The sequence below is a fragment of the Cupressus sempervirens genome, chromosome 8 (assembly GCF_028749045.1).
Source record: "Cupressus sempervirens isolate cs-2001-9-10 chromosome 8, ASM2874904v1, whole genome shotgun sequence".
NCBI classification, from domain to species: Eukaryota; Viridiplantae; Streptophyta; class Pinopsida; order Cupressales; family Cupressaceae; genus Cupressus; species Cupressus sempervirens.
This window is the reverse complement of record NC_143125.1, coordinates 470,924,084-470,944,320: the sequence shown is the minus strand read 5'-3', so window position 1 is coordinate 470,944,320 and position 20,237 is coordinate 470,924,084. Positions and strand designations below refer to the sequence as shown.

Sequence of the window (20,237 nt, the reverse complement as noted above, 5' to 3'; positions counted from 1 at the left end):
AGAAATGAAAATGCACCCCCCCACAATGTATAAATTTATCCCTCATGAACCAAAGAACCAAGTAAGGAAAGCACAAAAATTGAGAAGAAAACTTGGATGCCAGATGCAGAGAGGGAGGAAACTAAAGCCTCTACTTCAATGCAAAAAATAGGAGCTCAAGTGGCCAAGTCATAAAATGAAACCATCATCATCATCTCTTTCTTGGAACCAACTTTTTGGTGCTTCTTTCAGATTAAAAAAAGCCTCCATATGCTCAAGTTACCGCCAAAAAACCAACTGCTCCTCCAAAGAATGAGCTGTCTAGAAAAATATAGACACTAGAAAAAATTTGACAGCCATATGGCTATTCAAGAAAAAAAATTTTGTCGTCAAAAAAAGAATCAGTCAACAGAAAATTGATGTCACTGCTTGGAAAAAATACCTTGTTGAATTTTTTTCTAGTGACATAATGATGATGTCACCTATTGGAGAACTAACATTAGCTGTTGGGAAAGTGATGCCACCTCCAATGGTGATGAAAAGCTGGTGGTGGTGGTTGCTGGGTGGTAGGGCAATGGTGGTGGTGGTCGTCAAACTGAGTTGCTCTGATGGTGGAAGAGGGATGGTGGTGTGCTGGTGATGTTGGGGTGTGGGCAGGGCTATAGTGGTGCACTAATAGAGGTGAGGTCATATTCGAGTGTGGGTGACATGTGGGTGGCACACTGGTGGCCACCGAGCTGTATGCCCAACAAATCTTTTAAAAACTTTTTTTGATCTTTTTAATTTTTGGAATCTGTAAGGCCACGGGGAGCCAATTTTTTTCAGAGGCTACTGTGGCTAAAATTGATGAATTTTATATTATTTTTGACTATACTAGGCCTTATGAGCATAATCGTGGCATCTATTTTTGCCCAAAGTGCACCAAAAAAAGATGCCTCTAAATTGAACAGAAAAAACCATAAAAGCTAGGTTTTCTATCTTCAAATTGTGGCTTCAAAATCTCTAGATGAGGTAGTAATAGGGAAGCTCTAATACCATGTAGAAGTTGAGAAAAACCAACTTCACAGTTCACCAAGAACACCTGCATGCAAATAACCTGTTGCTAAAAGGAAACCAAAGAGGGAAAAAAGCGTAACTTGGAAATCTCAATGAAGTGAGAGAAAAATGTATTCCAAGATTAAAAAAAACCAATACAAGAGTTCAACCTTAAAGGTGAATGAAACCCTAAAACCTAAGAAAGCTAGGTTGCACATTAAGAATTAATAAAAGAATTAATTATTAATGTACCTAAGAGAAAGCTTAAGAACTAAAGAGTAATAACTTAACTAATTAAATCAAAATGATTTAAGTAGTAAGAAAACAAAATATTACTCTAACAAAATGACTCTATGAACATTTCTTTATTCATAGATAGGAAAACACTTCTATCTCTCCTGTGGAATGACTTATTAATAGGATTGTAGCATTTGATTAATGCTTTTATCAAATCCACATCTACAAACACTTCTAGCATAATCAACTTCCTCAAATTCCTTACCCAAATTCCTTACCCAAGGGTTACACACTAGAACCTTTGCTGCTATGTTCTTGTAGAAATACTTGAACAATTCATACCCATTCCTATTAGGAACCTCTGCGTCATTACGTGATGCATATGGGTCTCTGCAAGCTAAATCATTTGCATTCTGGGAATTAGTGGAACTAGGAAGAATATGTATCCATTCTCCTACAAATGTTCTTGGAACCTTTGGTGGTGCATCCGGGTTTTCAATCACTACTTGTGCAATTAGTTCTCCTTCTCTCCGAGCCATCTCTACAAATGATTCTATTAACTCTGTATATTGAATGCTAAAAATCACTAGAAATCACTCTGCAACTTGAAATTCACTCAAGAAACTCAGACAATTATAAAAATGGTAATGAAAATTTCCTTATCTTTCAAACATTATTTGCTTCTGCAATGGGATTGTGGCATTGATGGCATTTAAGACCAGCACACTTGAAAAACCTATCAATTCTCAAAAATTTGGCCATATCTATGCTTTTTCATATCTTCGTACATCCATCTCATATTTCTTCATCCAGCTCAAATGTGGCCATTAAAACTGCTTTCATGCTTTTAAACTGGCACTTACAAAAATGCACAAAAAAAATCATTACTCCTTTGCCATGACTTTTATGTTCTTCTTGATTCTAGCTAAAATGATATGACTAGGATTTTCTTTCTGGTATTTTGCACCCTTGCATCTTATCTTTCTAACTACTGAGTTTTTCTTGTGATGCTATGAATGCCCTTATTTGCTCATTCACAACTCCATTTTACTTTAACTTCATAACCACCACAATCTGATGATGAGCCTTTTAATTAACATTCTACACTTTCACAACTGTTTATCACTTAACATCTTTTATGCCTATGATGATGTGCTACTTTACATTCTTACCTTATCGTCCCTTCACAACTGTTAGATAAGATGTGCACTCTAATCGTGTGATGTTGTGCCAAGCATTTTTCTTTGAAATTTTCTTTATAGCACAACATTACAACTTATTATTTTAAAAGCTTAAAAAACTGTGTGAGAGTGCAAAATATACCTTTTGATTGCAATAGTTCCTTTTATCATGGATTTACACCATTATTTGTTTATTTTTACTCTTTGATTGTGAAGATGCACTCCATTGTTTTAATTGACTGTTATCTTCTTCTCTTAGCTTCACTACTTGAACTTAAAATTTTACATAAACCCTTGTAAACATGCTATGGTCTTTAACCTTAACCATTCTAAACCTGTCTTTGCTCCTTGCAATATTAACTAGGTAACTGGAGTTAGACCTTGCGATAGTGCTATGGGTTACATTCACCACTTTGCTACCTTTACCATGAATTATTCACTAACTCAAGTGATGGTGCGATAGAATAAATCTCAATAGCTAGATATCTTTCAAAGTGTAGCAACTACACAATTGCCCTTGCCACTTAACTGTGCGATCATGCGATTATCCTTTATGCTAACTTCTTTTCTTTGCTTCACACTATTGCCACTTAAAAGCTTAACCCAACATGTAACCTCATAAAGATACAACTAAAAGCTTTTGCTGCCTTGCTCCACTAACCTGAGGTTATCTTAACTTAGCTATGAAGATATGCATGTTTATAATCTTGAACCATCAAAATATTTCTTATCCTCACAACTTAGTCTTCTTATTTTATTTGGTTACCTATGATGTTGCACTGACATCTTTATTACCTACTTCCTTTCATTCACATGGTCACATCTTAAGATACCTTCAATACTTTATAACCTATGACCTTGTGATGATGGTTTGGGCTTGACCATTTTCCTTCTATTGCATCATTTCCACTTGAAATGCCTTAAGTCAAAAATGACTTGTGAACATGTGCTCTTGCTTATTTCACTCAATCACACCTCCAGCCTTGATGTTATCACTGACCACTGTGAAGCCGCACTGAGCTTGAAATAGACTATTTCACACTTTTTCTACCTTTGAAATGGTTAGTTAGTAGAGTGTAGCGATGTTGCAATTATTGAGATTTTGCAACATCATGACTTAAAATATTAAAAAGATCACAAAATATAGACATACAACATTAGCTTAAAACCTAGGGATATAAAGATATAGCAAGGTTTTCATATATCTCTTTTTGAAAAGGCAAATGTATTTCGAATGAATTTCAATGACACAACAAAAAAAATACTTTACCTAGGGTTTTACATGAGAGTTAACAAAATATTTAGAAACCCTAAGCATCTAGACATAATTCTTCCTATTTTTCACAAATATAAAAAAGTTTCTTAGCATGTGAGAAATAAGGCCAATAGAACCAGAATCAATAACTATCTTACATACCTTTCCATGGTTTTATAGTTGGTCTTAAATAGATTTTTCCTTTATGGAGGCTCAATTGGTATAGGTTCTTGGATTAACATCCTCTTCATCATGAGAGTAGCTACTTCTTCACCAGTACAATCTCTAACACTTTCATCACCATTGGCCTCTTGATAGGACATTTTTTGTATAGTGGCCCATCTAGTTACAATTGTAGCATTTGGTCTATCTATTTTTTCTTCCACCATTTTTTCCTCTTCCATTTTCTCTCCTTCCTCTATATCCACCTCTTGAACTATTCTCACCTTGTGTATTCTCCTTGTTAGAATCTCCTTCAAGTTTATTGCCTTGTGTTCGTTTACCCTGAAAGTTTTCTTTTCCTCTATCATTGTTTCCCTTATTTCTACAACTTTTTCCATTCCTCCTCTTGAACTTTTCTTCAACCTTAAGTGCCAATTTATAGCACTAGTTTATAGTGGTAGGACTTGTCAAACTTAATTCATCTCAAATGGAAAGCCTTATTCCTTGCATATACCTGACAAGTTTCACACTTTCAAGTTGAACAAGTTTGGATTTCATCACCAAATTATGAAATTCCTCAGTGTAGGTAGGGATGTCCATCTCTTTCTACCTCAAAATCATTCTCTTTTGATGAATTTGAACTTCATAATCCTCAGGGAAAGAGGTCTCTCTGAGTAGAGCCACCATCATCTTCCATGTGGTGACTAGATTCTTTTCCTTCTTCACCCAATCATTTTGAGTGAAGTTCCACCATGTGAGTGCAAAGCCCTTGAGTCTAGACTTGGAAATATTTACCCTTTGGTTCTCATGGATGTCTTTACAATCAAAGAAACTGGTTAGGGCATCTACCCAATCTATTATAGCCTCTAGGTCCATCTTCCAATTGTGTGTGGGCAAGTCAAGATTAGCATCCATGGTTCTCCTCTCCATAGATTTCAAGGTCCTCACAAGTAGCCTCTTGTCAATAGGACATTCTTCATCTTTTCGCTCAAGTGGTTCTTCATCACTCCCTTGTTTAACTTCTTCAAAGTTTTCACTACTTCTATTATGAACCTGTTCTTTAAGACTATCCATCTCTTGCCTCATTAACTGCATCTCCTTTTCTCTTTGTTCATCTTTCCTTAGTTTTTGGTCTCTCAAGTATTTCAAAATCTCTGCATTGGTCATCCTTGAAGATAAGCCTCCTTCGTCTTCTCGTTCCATGGTGTTGTAAAATTTCCTACCTTAAGGGATCTTAGGTCTCTTTGATACCACTTGATGGAGAGGTCTATATTAAAAAAGAAAAAAATGATGTGGTGTGGTCTTGAACTACTTTGAAGACCCCAAAATGGAATAAAGAGAGGGTTCTATGCCTTCAAAAAAAACTTACTAGAAAACATGGCCTAGGCACCCAAAAGAGCACAACTAGGTCTTAAAGAAAAAAATCTTTAGATATTTGGTTTATGCTTGAAGTGGGAACCTATGAGTTTATAGGGGAGTAGAAAGGTTCCTTAACTTTTCAACAAATGTTTAGCCTATCTTGTTCCCAAAGATCATACATAGCAAAATCACCATTTAGGCCTAGGAGCTCCAATTAACCTATCAACAAGATAATTAGGTTTTAGTTTAAAATTCCTCCAGAGGCTATATAGAAAAAAATTAATATATGGATAACCTTTTGGAGGAATCTTATGATTCCAAACTTTCAGGTTCTCAACTAGTCAAATGACCCCCTTACCAAAAATACAACAGTTACCCTTATTAGGCCTAATTGTTAGGGTTTGCGAAGGAAGAACAAAATAGGTGATTGAACAGGATAGGATATCAACTAGGAAAAATTTATGGATCTATAAGAGATAATTATCCACCTTGATATTGGTTTCATCCATCCTCCAAGTGCCTGCAACACTTCAACACTTGCTGTCCTACACTAAACACATAGATATGTTTGGCCTAGGGCTTGCTATAAAATTAGTAGCCTTTATTTCCATCTCCCATCCTTTAGGGAAATTATTTTGCATCTTTCTAAATTTCATTTTTCCAAGTGGCATGAAGTTTCCACAGTGGGAATGCAAGTTAGGCCATTTTTACTAAAACTAGTTACTAAATGGAGGGTTTTGGTGCACCCAACAAAGAAGTTCAGATACTTTAGTTATAGAGCACTTCAAACCCTCAAACCACTTGTATTGTTCTACTAAGATTTTTAGGATTCCAAATCAATAATTCATTCATATGTGCCAACCCGTACCAATCTGTACACTCATGAAATGTAGTATTTTACATGGAAAAATGAGATCTTTTATTGATTCAAATGGAAAAATTACATTCGTTCTATGTGCATGTCTTCAAAGATAATCCAACCTATTTTAAAAGGTTGCGACTATTGGGAGTCATTAAGTGAATTTTTGTTAAATGTAATGAGAAATTGTCAGCCTTTATATAGCAGTGACTATTAACTGACCTCACTTAGGCATTGAAGGCAGCTCCCCCATATGTGACAAGCATCTAGTGTTAACCAATTTTAGAGATAGTGTTGACTAAGTTGGCTCAGTTAACAAAGGAATTTTAGAATAAACTTTATACTAACCAAGTTGGGCCAACTAACAAAGGGATTCCCTATGTTAATCAAGTACATAATTTAGAAACTTGAGCACACACCTACCCTATCTGATGACTAAGATGTGTGTAATGACCATAGTAAAAAACCCATGGTTCATAGATAACCAAATGGGGACTAGGTCTTACAAATAGGCTTGGTTTATTAGATAACTCTTTCTAGCCATTACAAATGTCTCTTAGGCATAGATGACCTTGAGTAAAACTCATGAAGAGTTAGAAATGATAGATTCTCTAGAGAGTGGAGGGTTAGGTGCTCCTGCACCAATTTTCCTTTCCCTTTTGATAATATTTTTTCAATTAGGGCTTCAATGAATTCTATATCTTCATCTAATTCATATTCTTCTTTATTATCAACATATTTTCCTTTTGAGTTACCTCATTTTCTTCCAAGAGTTAGTTTGGCTTTGAATGGAGATTCAAAGTTGCTAGAAGTAGGATCATAGTTATCAAAGTTATCCAACTCAAAAGAAGTTAATATTCCTGCAAGTGCATCCAAGGTTATATTATTTTTAGGATTTCATCTCATCTCTTGAATTTTTGAAACTCTAATTTCATAAATAGGAAGAAGAGTTCTTAGTACCTTGCTGACCACTGCCTCATAAGTTATGTCTCCTCTTGTAGCTCTAGTTACACTCACACTTTGTTTGATTCTTTCATTATATTGGACAATGTTCTCACCTTATTTCAATTTTATTTGATTAAACCCACCTCTTAAACTTTCTTCCTTAGCTCTTTGCACATTTTTATGACCTCCATAGACTCTGTATAGTTTTTCCCACATTTGAAATGTAGTAGGAGAATCTTTAACCTCATCAAATTTAGAATAGCTGAGAGAAGAAGATATATCAATCATAATTATATTGTGATCCTTTTCCTCTTTAATATTATCCACAGTCATAGGTTTAGGTGGTGGCATATATTTGTTTTCCAAGTAGAACTAACCAATATCACTAATGCTTGATAGATGTAGCTTCATCAATTTCTACAATGCTAACATGTTGTCTGTGTTAAGTTTGGGAATCTCCCTTCTATATGACATCCTAATATTTAGCTTAGGTACTTGAAACCTTTCTTTCAATAAACAAATGCTCTAATACCAATTGTTATAAATGAAGAGAGTAACTAAGAGTGGAGGGGTGGTTCAGTTACTACACAAACAATTCCCTATCCCTAGTTGTTAAATCAAACTTTTCATTGATAATGCAATATTGTCCAACTAAAGCTAAGATATTACTATCACTCAATTAAAAAAGCAATATTATGAATATTAGTCTATTTTAACCTTTAGTAACATAGTTGCAAAAACATAAAATATAAAGAAAATAACATGAACATAGATCAAACCAAGATTTAATGTGGAAACCCAATTTGGGAAAACCACGATGCAACTAGTCAGAATAATTTTCACTCTTCTGAAGTGAGCCCTATTAGGAGCCAAACCTATTAAAGTTTACAAAACATACATTTAAGTATGACCTTGTTAGCAGATTTAGATCACCCTATTAGGAGTGGCCTAGTTAGAGGTCATCAAACACTTCAAGCTTGAAATGTCACATTCTTAGAGGATTTATAATATGACTGTTAAGTCAACTGTATTAAGAGATTTATTCACTGCTACAGTGGTTAGAAGGTAACAATAATTTGACTTGATTTATGACTTGACCTTTGGATCCTTAATGATGAGATGTCCTTTGCATCTTATCTTCCACACTTTTTTGCTTTGCCTTTTTTTTCTCTTACATATCCATATTTTTCATGTATTTCACTTCTTTTTTTGGTACTTACTATTTGACCTTTCATATATATATCAAAATATTTGATGAGTCAACTTGACTACCCTTTCAGATAATCAATAAACATCCAAAAAGTTGGCCTCAAACAATTAATTATTAGATATTTATATTCTGGTGTCACTTAGTCAATAGTAGGATTTGAATTCCTAGTTAACACTGGAAGTTCTTTGATGCCCAACCAATCAGTTAACACTACAAGAATGATATCCTTCATTAAACAACTTCTTAGTTAACACTAGAATTTATTCTTCACCTGACTACTTGGTCAATACTAACATTTTCTTTGATAATACTGCAAGTCCTTTCATTTCTTGGTAAATATTGACATTTGTATAATATCAATGACAACATACAATTTGAAGAATTGTTTCCAAAAAAAAATCTATTTCTAGTTTCTTACATTTATATCAGGTTTTGAAGGACTTGGAAACCTTTTCCCTATTCTTCCTAGACCTAGTTTGCATTAGTGCCCCTTACTTGGGTTAGCACTAATCTCTCTAGACCTAGTTCTTTAGAATTAGGATTGAAAGTACTATTTTCCTTGTCTCTTGTCTCTCTATTCTAATATGTATGTGTGGTTATATGAAAAACTTAGGTTCTTACCCTTGAATCACATTTTCCACCATTAAATTTATTGGTGAACCTAACTTACAACATTTCCACTTTTGCTTTGGTGTTAGATTTATTATTCAAAGTTATATCTTTGCATTCTATTGTATTATCTTGTAACCTATCTTTCCATGATTTATATTTTTCTTTATATTACATTGGGTTTGAGTTCATATCATAAGGTTAGATCTCTTTATGTCTTCTTGCCTTGTTTGGTGTATGATCCTTACTAGTTTTAGTCCTACTTATAGCATTCATGTTAGGAGAAATCATAGACTCTTGGATCTCTTTGATCCATATTCCCCTTCTCCTCATCTTGGAAACCTTGGTGACCCTACAGTTTCTCATTTTCCTAATCCTTATATGGAGCATGAATCTTTGCACTTATCTCATGATGAGGATTAGGTTAAAAGGGTTCCTCCTAAACATGTTGACAAACTTTCTTCTACGATTGATAAAATACACGATTGACTTTTACAAGAAAATCACAATACTAAGACCATTTTTACTTTTGATGCTCTTAATAAAGTGATCCATAATGACGAACATTGTGTAAATCATTTTCACGATCTTACCCACTTTGCCCATTCTCATGTTATCTCTTTAACTATAGTTTATTTTGAGTTAGAGATCACTCTTACTATTAATACTCTTGGGCCTATTTTTCTAGTTTCCATACCCATTTGTAGAATTTCTACTTATGTTTCTCCTATTGTGACTACTTTTGTACAGATGTCTAATCTCTTTAGTATTCTTCATATCCCTTCTTTTCTTGCGAGTGTTCCTACTATTTTATTTCCAACTTGACAACCTTCATATAATAGTTTTCCTTTTACTTATCCTAGTCTTCCTATTATGGTTCATAGTTTTCCACCCATAGTTCCTTCTATTCTAGCTAATTTGTACACCCTTCTTAGTGTGTTGAATATTCCTTTTCCACCATTTCCTCTAATGATTCCACTACCCTTAGTCTTTCTTAGACCATGTCTTCTTTACAACAACAAAAACTTGCTTCTTTCACTTAATGTAATATTAATGTTCCTACATGTGAAATGGGTATTCCTTTATCTTTTTACATTATCCATACCATTTCTCCTAAACAAGCTAATATGCTTTCCTTGACACTTCTAATGGTAAAGGTGACCATGTGATACATCTTAAGACTTTCCAAGTTCTATGTAGTGACTATGCTCATGACTATAGGATTTTAGCTAAGCCATTTACTCACACCTTATGTGAAAAATCTTTGCAATGGTATTTCTCTTTGCCACCTTACTCTATTAATCACTTTATTAAACTTTCTAGTTCCTTTATACAATAGTTTTAGAATAATATAGGCCCTTTTTTTGCTTTGACTAATTTGATGTATTTTTAAAAAGATCCTAAGGAGAAAGTGATTGATTTTATTGGTCTATATAATAATTTCCTTCCTTCTACTACATTGAGTCTACACTTTAATCCTAAAGCCTTTTCTCAATTTCTTCGATAGCCTTGACATGATACAAAGGGCTATTATTCTTTGAAACATAAGGTTTATGATTCAATTAATTCTAATGAATTATCTATTGATAGTCATGGTAATGGGAATAAATCTTTGGAACCTCCTAATCAAAATCCTCAAATCTACACTAATCCTTTACCTTAGCATACTAATATTATTGCTCAACATCCTCTTCCTTCTCCTCCTCTTGAAGTGAATGTTTATTATAATACCTTATGATAAAAAAATGATAATACTATTAATATCATGGAATGTGTAGTTCAACCTCCACTTACACCTAAGGAAGACATTCCCTCTATGCACAATTCTCAACCTAAACCTAAATCAAATCACAAGTGTTCGAGAGCTCTTTTTATCTCATTCATTGATGTTAATAATTTTAAGGCTCCTAATGGTCCCCTCTATATTACTACTGCGATTGATAATTATCATTATTATGTGTGTCTTGTTGATCCTACTTATATGGTCAATATTATAACTGAGGAACATTTATATGCTAGGAAAAAAAAAAGATTTCTATGACTCAACTCACACTTGGATTCAGACTTCAAATGGTTTCTTGTATCTTCCTCAAGGTTCAATTGTTTTTCCTGTTGAGATCTCTGGTAAAGTGGTGAATAGTACATTTTTTTGTCATTCCTACTCCTAATTAATTCCAAGTGAAGCCTAGGTTACTTGGTTGACTATCATCCAAGCCATTTCTTCCCCTATTATTCAATGCATTAAATCTCCTTATTGTTGGAAACTACAATTGGAATAATTGTTATGTTCTCATTGATGTCAAACCTATTGGTGAGATAGTCTACTATCTAATATAAATATCATATCTATTTGATTGATGAAGAGGATTTGAGAAGTTTTTCATAACAAAAGCATTAAGAGGAAAAGTTGATTTATGAAGAGGAAACTAAAAATGAACATTCGATTAGTTAGACTTTGACAGATAAAGTAATTTTTTAAATTATTTTGCAAGAGGAGAAGATGGTAATGTTCAAATCTTGAAAATAAGAGCAAAGATAGATCAAATGCATAGGATTGATTGAGTAACAAAGTAAAATACTAAGTTATTTTGATGAACATGTAAAGTGATACTAGTGCTAACTAAGCCACAATAAGTGCTAAGCAAATTCAGTGTTGATCGAGCATCATTATCAACCAAGTGATAGTGTTGATGTTGAGAAATAATTTTTATAGAGACCAAGTAACCTAGTGATGACTGAGTGTCCAAAATTAGTGTTGGGTGAGGAACAACATTTTAACTGTTTGTGAGGAATCATAATTTATAGCCAACTAAGTTGATTTATTGGGCTATGAAAAGCATGTTGAAGATAAGAATCTATGAGTTGGATCATTTAATTCTAGGAGAGGATTAGGTAATCAACTTAAGAGACAAATTCAAAGAGAAGTTTCTATAAAAGAAGAGATAAATAGAATGATGATTAGATTCATTGAATTTGATGGATTGAATCATGAACCCTAAGATCTATGGTATTTATTATGCAAAGCATGTGAAGAATTTATAGAGAGTTGGAGTTGTTACTAGTGTTGTTCACTAGAAAATATAGGCACAAGGATTAATTGAGTCAAGAATAAGTGAAGATTGATTTCTTGAATGGTTTCCAAGAAAATTTGAGATTGAGAAGATAATGGAAGATAGATAGTGAATCAATATTAGGACCTGGACAAAGATCTATATATGCAAAGTGAGTTGTACTTAACAGATCAAACTTTTTGTTATTCCTAACTATTATGAACTATTTTTGAAATCCTTTAATCAAGGTTGACCTAACAGTCATAAGGACTTAATAGTCTATGTAAACCATTTAGCCAAGTGGCATTCTAATGGATTTTTCTAAAGTTCTCTAACATGGCCATTCCTAACAGGGTGATTAAATCCTTTAACAATGTCACATTTAATAGTGTGTAGTATAATCTTTAACAAGGTTGGCTCCTAACAGGGCTAACTTGAGAAGATTGAAAATTAGTGACATGTGAAAGTGCACATGTGAAAGTTGATGAGTTTGCAGAGAAATTAGAAGAAGAAAGCAAGAAGGTTCCTGAAGACTACAGAAGATTTATTTACATTGAACCTGATACTATAAAAAGTACTCCAGTTAATCAGGAATCCTCAACTCCCGAGTCATCAATGACCGAGTTGCAGGAAGTTCAAACCGAGACACAGGAAGTTTTTACCGAGCTAAAAGAATCCAAGTCACTTTTAGACTCTACCAAGCAAGTATCTACCAAGTCTGAATCTACCGAGCCAGAACAACAAGAATCTGAAGTACAAAGGGACAAAAATGAAACTCATTCAAGAAGTAAAGAACCTGTGTTAGCTAAATATGTCAGAAGGCATCATGCTCCAGATCAGATCATTGGAGACAAATCTGAAGGAACTCTGACAAGAAGTAAGTTAAAAGGCACTTGTTTACTTGCTGATTTTGAACCCAGAAATATCAAAGATGCATTGGCAAATGATAGTTGGATTGAGGCTATGAATGAAGAAATAGAACAGATAGAGAAAAACAAAACATGGACTCTTGTATCTAGACCCAAAGATAAGAATGTGATTGGAACAAAATGGGTATTCAGAAATAAACTAAATGAAGATGGCAAGGTATCAAGAAACAAAGCTAGACTAGTATGCAAAGGATATGCTCAAGAAGAAGGTATAGACTATGGAGAAACCTTTGCTCCTGTTGCAAGATTGGAAGGTGTAAGAACCTTACTTGCATATGCTGCTCACAAAGGATTCAAAGTTTATCAGATGGATGTCAAGTCAGCATTTCTCAATGGAATACTGGATGAAGAAGTTTACATTGAACAACCTGAAGGTTTTGTTGATCCAGATAAGAAGAACATGGTCTGCAAATTACACAAGGCGCTGTATGGTCTAAAACAAGCTCCTAGAGCATAGTATGAAAGATTGCATAACTATCTTATTCAGATTGGTTTTCAAAGGACTAATGATAACAGTAGCTTGTATATAAAAGAAGGTCCAGATAATAAGATTGTTTTGGCAGAAATATTTGTAGATGACACTGTTTTCACAGGCAATGATGATCTATGCAAAGAATTTTTAGAACAAATGAACAAGGAGTTTGAGATGTCTATGTTTGGTGAGATTAAATTCTTTGTAGGTCTTCAAATCCAACAAAGTAAGAATGGCATCTTCATCACACAGTCAAAATACATCAAGGAGATATTAAAAAAATTTGGTATGGAGGATTGTAAACCAGTTGGAACCCCTATGTGTACTGGATTGAAACTTACCAAGGAAGATGAATCCAAAGAAGTGGATCAAACACTGTATAGATCTATGATTGGAAAGTTGCAGTATGTAGTACATACTAGGCCAGATATTGCCCTTGCAGTCGGTATTGTAGCAAGATTTTCAGCAAAACCAAGAGAAACTCATATAATGGCAATCAAAAGAATAATGAGATATTTGAAAGGAACTGAAGATTATGGGCTATGGTATAAATTTGGAGGTAATTTGGATTTGAAAGTATTTACTGATGCTGATTGGGCAGGAAACCTTGATGATAGGAAAAGCACAAGTGGAGGAGCATTCTTTCTTGAAAAGAGATTGGTTTCTTGGACAAGCAAAAAGTAGAATTGTACATCCCAATCTACAGCAGAGGCAGAGTATGTTGCTGTAGCAGTAAATTGTTCAAATATTGTTTGGCTTAAGCAGTTATTGCAAGGAATGAGGATGGAAATCAAAGAACCAGTTGTTATGTTCTGTGACAATAGTAGTGCAATCAATATATCAAAGAATCCAGTGATGCATTCTAAGACCAAGCATATTGCAATCAAATATCATTTTGTCAGAGAATTGGTACAAGACAAGGAGATCAGATTAGAATATGTCAATTCAAAGGAACAAATTGCTGACATATTCACAAAGCCACTACCTAAGGATGCATTCTTGTATCTCAGAGGTAAGTTAGGGGTTACACCCCTATCCGAAATTCACTAAAAACAAGTTTTAGTGATGCATCAACACATACCAAAATGAAAATCTATCTGTTGATGCAGTCAAATCTGGAAGCTTTGCATATGAATCAGTACTAAAGGTACATTACAATTCATTTAAGTTCTATTGTCTTTGGCATTTGTTGTCAAAGAGGGAGAGATTTACTTTACTGTCATATCTTTCTGAAATTTGTGTGAAAAAGAAAGTTCTTATGTAATTCCTTCACAGAGGGAGATTACTGAAAGAGGGAGAGTCTATCATCTTAGAGGGAGAATTGTTTTGATGACACATTGTGCTGATAAGGACTTGTTTTCAAATTTCATTCTGCTATGACATGTTGTGTTGCCATCAATGCCAAAGAGGGAGATTGTTGGATACAATTGATAATTGCATGATTGTCTTTGATGTTACACAAATGTCATATCAGTCATCAGACAGTGTTAACCGAGCTCACTCGGTCATCAAAGAAAAGTAGCAGACAGTGTTAACCGAGCTCACTCGGTCATCGAAGAAAAGTAGCAGACAGTGTTAACTGAGCTCACTCGGTCATCGAAGAAAAGTAGCAGACAGTGTTAACCGAGCTCACTCGGTCATCAAAAGAAAGTCGGAGAAATCGGTGTTTACCGAGTTCACTCGGCGACTGAAGGATTTCACAAAATTCTCTGTATTAACCGAGCTCAGTCGGTTAACACAGGAATTATTTTCTGTGCAGTATTTATCGAGTTAAGTCGGTCAGTGAAGGATTTCACGAAATTCTCTGTATTAACCGAGCTCAGTCGGTTAACACAGGAATTATTTTCTGTGCAGTATTTACCGAGTTAAGTCGGTCAGCGAAGGATTTCTCGAAGGTTAAGTAATTAAAGTTAATTACTTTATGTAATGTATGAAGCCGACTTATAGCACAATTATTTATAATTGTAACTTGTATTTGAGCCGACTTGATAATCTGAAAGGTATATATGAAGGATCAAGTTGCGAATTCAAGCATGGAAGTATGAATAAAAAAAAAGCTAGCAGATATGATTGAATATCTAATATGCGAATTATAAGGAAGGTCAGAGCAAATTTCTGAAGGATCAGAGATGCAGAGTTGCATTTGATCAGAGAGGATCTAGAGGAACAGAACAGAGATCTGTATCAGCAAAGATAAGTTGTATTTATTTCAGATCACTCATTGTTACTTTCTAACAATTGTAACAGTGTTTTCAAATCTCTTAATAGAGTGGGTTTAACAGCCTTTTGTAAAATCCTCTAACAAGGTGGCAATTCAGTTGAATTGATCTAAAGACCTCTAGCAAGGCCACTCCTAGCAGGGTGATTAAATCCTCTAACAAGGTCGCACCTAACAGTGTGTTTTGTAACCTTTAACAAGGTTGGCTCCTAACAGGGCTCACTTCAGAAGAGTGAAAAACAGTAACTAGTTACATTGGTGGTTTTTCCCATATTGGGTTTCCATGTTAAATCTGGTGTCTCTTGTCTCTTGTTTCTTGTGTTTTCAGTTTGATTATATGAGTATCAACAATGAGTATTTCCTTTGACATCTTAAGGGACTTGTGGGAAAAGTTTTTGTAGTAACTGATTCACCCCTCCCCTCTCAGTTACTCCATTCTCATTTCCAACACACATCCACATGAAAGAATAATTAAAGGTCCACAGTCCATAACATACATTTTTTCCAAATGCCTCTTGGCAATTAAATTCGGAATGCTCAATCATCCACTATACATGTCACAGCGTATGAAAGGCTTCCAAGAATATAGATATGACAAGATACATCATCCTCATCAAAACCATGATACAAGTGCAATAAAGTAAATGAAACCAATAACATACATGATACATCCATCCATCAATAATGATATAACAACCATCGTAAAAGATAACCATCCATCATAAAACACAACTAACTAAGTGCATAGTTCCTCTCAACTATCAATAACATCATTACACCATTGTAGGCCCTAGCCATCCCCCATGCCTAACATCCCAAGCCACCGAAGAGATCATCGGTACTATAGTAATAAGGATGTCACTCCTAAAACATGCTACAAAAAATGCATAAAGAAATCTAACATGCAAGAATAAAGCATAAGATAATCCTACAAAGTAGATAATATCATCTATCACATGCTAATCATCAATATAAAGAAATATGTCAGTAACTAACATCCATCATAAGATCCATAAATAGAATGAAGGTAAATGCAAACAAAGAATGCTCCAGCCACAGTGTCTATGGACGGATCTCAAATGGTAAAAGTGAAAAAGCACTACAATCTAATTGCATGGAACCTAAATGGCCCACTCCCACCATGCTGAGGAGATAGTCTCAAGTCTCAAATAGGATATCAAATCACATAAAAAAAATACTCTCTAAGTATAGGAATCCTAAAAGTATACTAACTCAAAGGTTCCAACACATAGATCGACATCTAGACCCAGAGGCACAACAAAGACATGTATGAATCTACTATGTAAGCGGGCAAGTGTCATTGCATGAATCATGCTAGAGTTACCCTAGTAGTCTATCAATAGACCTTGGCCCCCTAGTGATCCCTATGTAGCCACTTGTATCCTCTCATACTGATGAAGCACAATACAGAATGCAAGGTCGCAACCAAGCATTCTCTCTACTCCCATCCTAATTTGTACTAGCACTTGAGGCATGGGCAAGAACATACAATTATCTTATTAGGTTCATTTAAATCCCAATTTAGTGTAATTTTTTCACTTATTAAAACAACCTACAATGAGTTACCCTGGCAGCCACTTAGGGCCTCGGCCCCCATTGCAAGCCACTTCTCGACACTACATATAGATAACCTACCCTAAGCTCATGAAATCACAAATCACATGATCACCTCAGCCCTATACAAGTGATTGGAAAGCATCAAAAAGATAATCAAAATAATCACATCAGTTCTCTATGAGCAATTGAAAAGAATCAAATGATAGATCACAATATCCATCGGTTCTCAATGAGCAACTGGAATAAATCACAATACCCACCAGTTGTCAACAAGCAACCAAAAAGTATCTTAAAGTAATACTAATCGAAGACCCCAAAATGGTCAAGTCAAACATATGACAACATGACATCATCAATATCAAAACAAACACTTCAGTCCCATCAAGGCGACTAGAAAGTAATCCAAGTATAACTAATAGATGACTCAAAAATGGTTAAGTCAAGTATCTCATAAACAAACATCTCAACTTCACACAAGAAGACTGAAGAGCATCAATGAACAGTAAATACAAACATCTCATAGAGCATACCATCACATTACCATGGTTGGGTTTTAAAAAGATTGAGATCAAATAACATCACCATGACATCATATCTCATAATCCCTGAGCCTTTGGTAGATGTCCTATAACTGGTCAACAATCTAGTCAACCCCAAAACCCCAAAATAGATAGCATAGAGAAAACACAAAGTGCAAGTACATGTCTTGGTTTGCTTTTAAAATCACATAGTGTCAGTTCACAATAAAGTTTCAATCTTCATTTTCGTGTGAGTTTCCAAATACCAAGGGGTACATTTTAATCCCTATAGTTTAACTATTTTCCCATCTTAGAATAAAAGTCCAATTTTTCCAATGTAATCAATTCTCTAAATTATACCATGGGTAAATTATGTTTATTTAAATCATTAAAATATCGCTTGTTGATTTTCAAAGGAATACTCGAAGGATTCTATTGATATTATAATAATCTAATACATTTAAGATTCAAGTTATCCTACTATCTTTATTAATTAATCATAATTAAACTACATTTAATCAGATTAATTAATAAATATATAATTCACAATATAAGACCGCAAATCATTTTAATAATATCTTAATTAAAATTTAATTAAATATTGTTAATACTTAAGTCCCTCAACTATTAGTTGAGTATATCATTAATTTTATTCACATTTTATAAATTGAAAACTCTTTAAACATTTAACATATATCAAATAACAATGAGTACACATTAGATGATATAAATAAAACCATAGGACACTATAAATACATTTTATATAAACTAAATTTAACATAGCTCAAAACATAGTAAACATTAAATAAATCATAAAATACATTGCACTCGTGAATTGCACATCATAGCAAGCACTTGTTTTATGTGAGCTCATAATTTAGCTCATTGACATTTAATAATTTAAAAATTGATTAACATCTAATAAACAATATTTTCATATTTATTTAATAACATATAATAACACATTATACAAATTAACTATTTTCCAAACTTAATAATAATAAATCAAATCTTAAAAATTCCATCATATTATCGCTGCGAGCTTTTATTACCATATAGCGTACTGATCATAGGTACCCTGCGATCACATAGGTACCCTGTCAGGGATGCGATAAGGTGGGGTGTGGAGGGATAAACCCCCACCCATTTATATGTTCATCTCACAAAACTATTCTCACTCAATACAAACACCAACATGATATTCATAGTTAATTTTGGGAACTTCAATGATTGTTATAAAACATGCCTCGTCCTAGAAATATAGCAAACATTAGTTTGAATTTCTAAAGTTCTTTCAACTCAAGGCTCTCATTTGGTAGCGTAATGACTGTAGCATGTCACTTCTGTTTATAGAAGTCCTTGTATATCGAGTAGTTTGTCCAAAATGACCCCAAACTACAGAACACGATAAGCTTTAACTATGACTACAACTACAAATACACAAAAACTTGCAACAAGGCATATGTTATTTTGTAGATTTTTTGATTGGAATGATTATTGATCATTACTTTCTTAGACTCATATCTTGGTGGAGACCTGCGGCTAGCATTACTAGCAAGGTAGCATAATAGCACCCCTCATTGGGATCTAAGGATCAGACTTTAGTTTAGTGGAACCTGCGGCTAGCATCACCACCAATTCCAAGATCATCACGAGTGCGCTTGGTAGAGGTGGGTAACAAACAATCTGGTGATATTCAAGAATGGAAAGTTGAAGACCTTTTTATAAATATGGATCCATTATTGTCATTGATTTTAGAATCTTGCCTTAGCCTCCTGGTTATTGTTTTCATAGAGTTTAAGGATGCTCGAGATGTGAAAGATGCAATTATAGGTCACGACGAATATTCTTTTGGAGGGCATAAATTAAGGTTTGAACTGGCTCATGAAGGTTGAGGATTGCCTTCTTTAGGAGATCATTACAGTGACTATGGTGCTAGTGGTGACCGTATTGTTGATAGTGGTGGAGTTAATAAATAGTCTAACTATGGTGTATTAATAATGGGCTTCCTTCATTACATCTTGGCAAGATTTGAAGGATCACATGTGCCAAGCTAGAGATGTTTGTTCTTTCTCAAGTATTCTTTGATGACAATGGTACAATTGAAGTTGTGGACTACACTATCTATGAGGACATGAAATATGCTATCAGAAAGCTTGATGATTTTGAGTTTAGAAATCAATTTACTTAGTCTTATATAGAAGTCAAATGTTATGAGTCTAGTAGTAGTGTCTCAAGAAGCTATAGTAGTAATTACAACAAGAGCAGGAGTAGGTCAAGTAGTAGGAATTACAGTCATACTCAAGTCGAAGAAAGAACAGGTCAAGGAGCTAGAGCCAAAGCGAAAGTCCTATGAGAAGTCAAAGCAAAAGCCATAGGTCCATATGCCAAAACATGGAAAGATGACAAATATCGTCTAACCATATCGAAGATTCCTAAGGGAGAGATCAAGCATCAAAGATTGTATTCTATTCTCAATTCAGATGGCACAACATGCATGCCCAAATTCTAAATTATAAGATTGAAGATTCACTAAAAGAGAAATATTCAGACAACCACTAGTAGACACGATGAAGATAGGAAGAAAGAGAGTAATAGAATATATGAAATAATCACAAGTGCCTACCTGGACACTGATGCT

The 20,237-nt window shown here is 34.3% G+C and overlaps 1 pseudogene; it reads left to right on the top strand.

Annotated features, from left to right (window-relative positions):
* Nucleotides 1-448: 448 nt before the first annotated feature.
* On the top strand, nt 449-19,930 carry LOC149543274 (serine/arginine-rich splicing factor SR30 pseudogene; annotated as a pseudogene).
* The last annotated feature ends 307 nt before the right edge of the window (nt 19,931-20,237 follow it).